Source organism: Micromys minutus (assembly GCF_963924665.1).
Source record: "Micromys minutus genome assembly, chromosome: 9".
Classification (NCBI taxonomy): domain Eukaryota; kingdom Metazoa; phylum Chordata; class Mammalia; order Rodentia; family Muridae; genus Micromys; species Micromys minutus.
This window is the reverse complement of record NC_137978.1, coordinates 52836552-52844586: the sequence shown is the minus strand read 5'-3', so window position 1 is coordinate 52844586 and position 8035 is coordinate 52836552.

The following is an 8035-nucleotide window of genomic DNA, read 5'->3' as shown; positions in this document are numbered from 1 at the left end:
TTCCATATTCTGATCTCAGGAGCGTGTATCTTCTCCCTCAACACACAAAAGTAAGGAAATAAAAGGAGCGTTTTGTTGTTGTTGTTGTTGATGATAAAGAGACCAGATGTTTTTGACACCCGGGAGGAGGGTAGGGTCAGCTGTACCTCCTGGGAACATTGCCCAGGCTTCCCTTTCTTACCTCCTTCCTATCTTTGAGGTGTGCTGGGTACCTCACCTGGGTCTTTCTTCCTGGCTGCCTGGTGTCTTCCCAGAGGTGGGGTCATTGGGTTGAATATTTGGCCTCTGTACCTTATTTAGGGCCTAGCCCAGAAGAGGGGTGTGTGCAAAATCTTTCTGGGAAGGGACACTCTTTGGAGATGGAACATTTAAAAATTAGTGAGGAGGGCCTGGCCAGAGGTGGCATGACCAAATCCATGAATCTAACAAGCATCTCAGGCTAGAAGGTGGGCAAGGGACTCTTGCCACTTCTCAGTCCCTGGCCTCTGCCTCTTGGCACACACACACACACACACACACACACACACATACACACAGACACAGACACACACACACACACATACACACAGACACAGACAGACACACACATACACACAGACACACACACACATACACACAGACACAGACACACACACACATACACACAGACACACACACATACACACAGACACACACACACATACACACAGACACAGACACACACACACATACACACAGACACACACACACATACACACAGACACACACACATACACAGACACACACACACATACACACAGACACACACACATACACAGACACACACACACAGACACACACACATACACACACACAGAGACACACACACACACACATACACACAGACACAGACACACACACACACACACACACACACACACAGAGAGAGAGAGAGAGAGAGAGAGAGAGAGAGAGAGAGCACTCTTGACAACAGTCAATAACACTCCTTGGTAGTCCGAGAGGCTGTTTTGGGCATATTCCTGACATGGGCTCTGAGGTACCATCAACACACCTCCCAGCCCCCTGGAGCGGCTCAGACCAGCCAGGAAGCCTGGCATCCCGCACATCTCAGTAACAGTAAGGGATGAAGTTCCTGTGGCTCTCAAAGCGGAAATGGGAAGTAGGAGCCCAGGAGAGGTTTTGTGCAGGGTTCTATAGGGATTCTGGCTTGTCTCGACGTCAGGGCTGTGAAGCAGCTGCAGGTCACCCTCCACCCTGGATCTCAAGATCCTCATGGATTTCTCTTTCTAGGTGCGGCTTTCTGCAGTGGGGGAGGGGAGAGGGTCCTCTGAGGTAAATAGAGGCTACCTGGCCACCTCGTCCTTGGGACAACCATTCCAGCTGAGAAGCACACTACTCGGTCATTCTCTAGAGGGTCTCGAGTCTTCCCGGGTCAATGGACTGGTCACACCCCACAAGCGTGTGCGCTGGCACAGGAACATGGGGACCAAGAGAAAGGAGGTAGGGGAGACTTGGGGGCTTCCCCAGAACACTGAATTGGGATCGTTGCTCTGAGAATGTAACCCAGGGACTGCCCCTGTTCATTCCTTCCTTTACTAAGTACAGAGACAGTGCAGTGGCCAACCATCCAAGACATCCAGGCCAAAGACAAGCAGGTTTGCCCATTGGGTAGCTCACCTCTGCCAAGACAGACAACCCAGAATAATCAAAGCTGGGTTTGCTGAGGCATCATGGAGCTGCCCTCTGACCTTCAGTTCCCACAGTATCCCAAGAGGTTCCCAGAGAACAGGGACACAGCCTCACTATCCCCACCCACCAACAAAGGATGGGGGACCAAGGATGACATCAGAGCTGGGTCTCCCTTGGGACACTCATCAGCAATGTCTCCTCTGTCTACCCTGGAAATACTTGGAAATGCATACACTAGACAGTTCCCTGAGGCAGGGAAGATAGAAGCCACAGCTCCCTGACACGGGCCTTTGGTAGCCTGTCACTTAGGATCAAATGCAAACGTGCTTGTGAACCAGGAGTGGGGAGATGGCTCTGTGGTTAAGAGAACTGGCTGCTCTTCCAGAGGACCTGGGTTTGGTTCCCAGCACCTAAAAGGCAGCTCACAAATAACTGTAATTCCAGCTCCAGAGGATCTGTCGCCCTCTTCTGGCCTCCATGGGTACTGCACACATGTGGTGCACACACATGCAGGCCAAAACACTCATACGCACAGAATAAAATACATCTGAAAGAATTCTTAAAGTACTCATGATCTGGAAAGCAGAAGGTATGCTAAGAACCTAGTTATTCCAGAAATGTCTATACTGTTTACACAGAACCCCCATACCTAGCTAGATTTTGGGAAAACTTTGACAGAGCCAACAGCACAGAAGACTGACCTAGTAGAGTGATGGATGCAAGTTAGACATGAGGTAGGCTTGGAAGAGCGGGCTGGAGTACAGAGTTAGAAAGCTGCAGAGATGAAGAAGCCTGAATTAGGGGATCTCCAGAAAAGAAACAGGTTTTTCCCCGGGCTAAAGATGTTTGGCAGGCGTATACCTCAAGCCGACTAAGGAATTAGGCACACAGCCTCTCTGGAAGTCTCTGGGCAGAGGAGTGGGTGGATGGTGAGTGGGGAGGCAGGGAGGGACTTAGACAGGACTGGGAAGAGGCGGAACAGAGTCCTAGTGGCCCGGGGTCTTTGGAGTTCTCATGCTATTAGGTTACAGTTTGCCCCTCACAGCAGCACCCACTTATTGGAGGAGGCCATAGAAGACTCACGAGGCCACCCTGTGACAGCCACCCACTCATCCCACCACCAGACAGCAGGGTCAGGATAGAGAAGGGTTGGTCCCATCCAACACCATGGACTGGAAGCTGTAGATACCCCGGAAAACTAGCCTGGGCTGTGATCCCAGCGCTCATGAGGCTGGATGAAGCAAGAAAATCACCATGAGTTTAAAGTGAGCCTGGGCTAAAGACTCTTTTAAAAAAATCGGGGGGGGGGGGTTGATATCTCAGTGGTTAAGAACACTTACTGCTCTTCCAGAGGTCCCAGGTTCAATTCCCAGCAACCATGTCATGAGGCTCACTAACTACTTCCTGTAACTCCACTTCCAGGGCATCCGCTACCCTCTGCAGACAGACAAACAGACAGACAGACACACACACTCATGGCACTCAAACACATAGAAAATAAACAATCACTTTAGTTAAATTAAAACCCCGAGGTGCGAAGATGGCGTATCAGGAAAACAACTGCAGTTCAAACGTAAGATTCAGTGTTCCGTGCCTGAACCACCTAATCCAGGCTGTGCCTCTGCGCATAACCCCAGCCCCACAGAGGCAGAGGTAGCCCTGGGGCCCATGGTCAGCCAGCCTAGTCAAAGTGGAGTGTCCCAGGCCAGTTAGAGGCCTTGTCTCAAAAGCAGGCTAAGGAACAACAGCCAAGGTATTCCTCTGTCCTCTACATGAACCCAAACATGTGTGTGCACATGTATGTACAGGACATGTGTCCTTGTGTGTACTCACAGGGTACATGCACATATATTTGTGTGTGTGTGTGTGTGTGCGCGTGCGCGCACGCATCAACTTTGCCTGCAGCTGACAAAGTCTTTCAGGCACTACATGTGTGTCACAAGTGTATACCAGGACTGTGATGTCACGGCCACTGGACAGCTGTCAGTCACCCTACTGAGCAATGCAGATGCTTTATCTGGGCAGTCCCCTGCATCTTATCACTGGGTCCCAAGGCCAGCTTCGAGCCTTTGATTTTCCTCCTATGAGCTGAAACTAATAACAGTTCGTGTACAACAATTACTCCGGTCCAGACATATGTACTGACTCTCATTCCAACATCTATTGTTCAACATCCCAGCTTACAGGAGCGGGGGCTGAGGCACAGAGGGTCGGGTAACTTGCCCAAGTGCACACAGCTAGCATGTAGCAGACCTGGGATTCAAACCCAGGCCCTGAGGTGGCTGTGGGAACTGGGGTAAGGACGTCACTGAAGTGCTTAGCCCCAGTGGGTACACAGACTGTTATCTGCTGCTGCTGCTGCCGCCTCTCACCGGGCTGGGGTGAGAGAGTGTGGGAAGAGCCCCTGGCTGACCTCTCAAAGCCTAGGGCACTCTCGGGTCACAACTCCCAGGAGGCAGTTTCTCTGTGCCACCTCCAGCGGAGGCTGAGAAGGGAACTCACCCTTCATCTTCCTCATAGCTTGGCATAGAGGCCCGTGCAGGTGTATGATCAGGCCTCGGGGTGATGGCTCTCTGGGACAGTGGGTGGCTCAGAGGATGGCCTAGGTGGGAAAGGCTATGACTCCAGTTCTGGGGACAAAGCCTTGACGGGAATGAGGTGCAGACACCCTGTCTGAGTCCAAATACTGGCATCTTTAAAAGTAGATGATAAACCAGTTTTGCACATCAAAGGACTCTGAGAACGGGTGTGACCATGGTCCCAGCTGAGAGCAGAGACCCAGGCTCGTTAGAGGATGCTCTCCCCACAGTGAGCTAGAGGTCTGCCTCAAGGAGGCTGAGGAGGCTGGGGAGATGGCTCAGCCAATAGTGCTTGGTTTGCAAGCATGAAGCCCTGAGTCTAATTCACGGCACCCACATACAAGCTGAGTGTGGTGGCAAATGCTTGTACTCCCATTGCAGGGGAGGTGGGGACAGACAAATCGCAAGGGGCTCCATGACCAGCCAGAGCACCTGACTTAGCACATCCTGGGCATCGGCGAGAGACTATCTCAAAAAGCAAAATGGCTGGTGTCCAAGAAATGACACCTGACGTGGGCCTCCTCTCGCAAATGCTTCCGTAAACGATGATTTGACTCAACTGACACAACTGGAGTTTTGGTTTTAGTTGAAGATCCAAGAACAATCCAGCTTCAGGCACAACTGGATTCAGCTGTTCTAGAGATAGCTCAGCGGTTAAGATCACCGACTGCTCTTCCAGAGGTCCTGAGGTCAAATCCTAGCAACCACGTGGTGGCTCACAACCATCTGTAATGAGATCCGATGCCCTCTTCTGGTGTGTCTGAAGACAGTGACAGTGTATTCACATGAATGAAATAAATCTTTAAAAGCCACGAGTCTGCATTTCTTCTCGCCCTCACCAGTCTTTTGCAGAATGACCAACACCGAGACTGCTCTGGGTTACAGCATCAGTATACCCAGACCCTTTCTGAGTCCTAATAAGTTAGTCCTACTGAGGTCACACATGGACCCCTGAACCATTCCCTGTGGCTAGAAGGGTGCAGTTACTACTGACTGAACTTGAGACATAAAGTAGGGACAGATGTTGCTGCAAAGTGGGGTGGTGCTCAGGAAAGGGAGGGCATGGGTACATCACTACACCAGACCCTGGTTCCCCGTCAACAGATTGCCTCCCAGCTGTGTGGTCTGGGTGATCAGGCAGACACCCCTGGGGCTAAGCATACAAGAGAAAAGAACAATTTTCCCTGGAACTTCAGTGAGTGGATGAGATCACAAAGTAGAAATGCTATGTATGGAGTGACTGCTCCATCCTGTGCCTCCTGTCCATGGACCTGTTATGACTTTCTTTCTCTGAGGAGATATGGATAAATATCTGTTTTATACCAGATGGGGCACCAACAACAGACCTCCACTCAGAAATGAATCTACCCAGGTGCCACTTAGTGACCCAGTGAATTTACTGGGATTACTTACAGGAACATGGTGACTCCAAATCATGCTCTGTAAATTGTGTAAGTTTCAGGAGCCTTCTGGGCCTTGTGTGTTTCCTTTATTTTCTGAATCTTAAGAGCCTCATATCTCCCTCTAGAATGTTTCAATTAGGAAGAAATAGCTATTTAACAAAACCCCAGAAGATTCAGTATCCCTTTCCTGTCTAGCAGGGAGAGTAACCCAGAAAAACATGTTGTTATCCAACTTGGGAGGTTACTACCTGTGCACTCCTGGTCAGGTCTAGTGCCAACCCTCAATAAGCCAATAAAAAGAGCCAAATTAGCCCAGTGGTTGTGGCACACACCTTTAATCCCAGCACTAAAGAGGTATATCTCTGAGTTCAAGTCTAGCCAGCTCTACAGAGTGAGTTCCAGGACAGTCTGGGCTACACAGAGAAACCCTGCCTTGAAACCCCACCTTCCAAAAAAAAAAAAAAAAAAAAATGTAGTCAATGTGAGTACACTGGGGAGAGGAACAAAGGGATTCAGTAAACTCCTCAAGTTCATCTTTGTGCTCCAGAGGTGAGATCAGTTGAAATAGAGTCAAGGGTACAGATGTCAGTGCCAGTCAAGGTGTGGTCCCGCCCACCAGCTCATCATGTTGGGTTTGGGGTGGAAACCCAGGAAATTCACTTCAGATATGAAGCTTAAAATGAAAGCTTTATTTTCTGAGCGTTCAGTGGGCGTCCACTTCCGGATCTGTATTGCATTTTTAGCGGACGTGAACACAAAGCAAGGGGTGAGCTGGGGTGAGCTTCAGTGTTACCCAGTTGTATTTTGACATTATAGGTTAAGCAAGGGAGCACCCAGGGCACCTGGCTTAAGTCCTTAATTCATTCTCCTAGACATTAGGTCTGGCGCTCAGAGTGACAATGGGGACAATGGAGTGTGGGTCAGTGCATGTAGTTAATTAGGGCCTAACAGGCAATTGGTTATATAATTTTACATCTTGGTTTAGATAGCAGCCATTTCTTTATCCTCTACTGGTTAACAGACAATCAAGAAAACATTTGGAGAAATGGAATAGATATTTGTTCCTAGGCCTGGGAACATGAACTTGTTTGGTCCTGCCAGCAAGATGGAGAAGTTGTCCTGGAGACACTGGGCCTGGACAACTGGAGTCTCTGCCTCCCCTAGGGCCTAGGACCTTGAATTTGGTTTAGTACTTAGACTAAGTTTCTTTTGTTTGTTCTCAATGATCATTGTCTGAGCCTCGTCCTCGTCCTTGTCCTATAGTCATCCAACAGGTTGTTCAGGCTGTGTGGATTTATTTCTAGAAGACAAAGTCCCCTTCTGGCTCTTGCCTTTTCTGTCTCCCAGCATAAGATTACTGGGGAATTCGTCATTTCTTTGGAGTCCATGGTTTGAATGACCTGATATTCAGACTGAGAGACACACGTATCTCTTTAAAGTATCTTCACCTCTGCCAGACCTGTTTCTTCGTGAACACCCTATACAGTTCCTGGCACATGATCTCAGTTGGCTGAGGAAGCAGGTAGCACTCAGGAAACCCACACCCAGGTCCCGGGGGTAACAGAGGGTTCTGTGAAGAGAAAGAGCTGTGACCCCTTAAACTCCCTCAGCTGGTGACTGACCTCACACCTGACCGGACAACAGTGGGGACGGAAACAAAGTCAGAGTCAACCCCACTATGGGCGAGAGTGACAACCCTCTAGCAGAGCCACCTTTAATGCAGAGGACAGTCCCCCTCCCACTACTACCTCTTAGTTACCTGTCTCCTGGAACAGTTTAGACCAAGGCCGAGCTGTTTCAAAGTAACAAGGAACAGAGAGAAGTTGGCTTTGTTTGCTATGCACTGTGTAAGAAACTATATCCATATCCTTAGGCAGTCAATCTGTCCAGGAGAGGTGGGTTCGTGGGGCAAGGCATACCCTGCTGTGTGGCTTAGTGTCTACTGATCCTTGACCCATGGCAAAGATTCCACTTACTGAAGCTTTGACACTGAGGTGACATCGAGGTTCTGGGAGATTCAAGCCAAGCCCACATCTACTCTGCTGCCTAGGCAGACCTGCAACTACAATCAGACCAGGAGAGTTCTAAGTTCTGTGAACTACAGAACACCCTTCATCCTGTTATGACCTACAGAACACTCCAACACCCTTCATCGTGTTGGTGAACCCCTAGAATAGTCACCACCATCTTTCCTTGAAGAACTAAGACAGAGAGATGACTTGGTAGGAATTCAGAGAACCACATCTATCATGGATGATTCTGGAAGGTAGATTTGAATTAGGGTCTGTGGGAGACAGAGGCCAGGACATTGTAGTGGCATGTCTGAGTGTTCTGTCACCAGGAAGGTCCTGTCAGAGGCTGAATCCTCCTCAAGGACAATGTGAC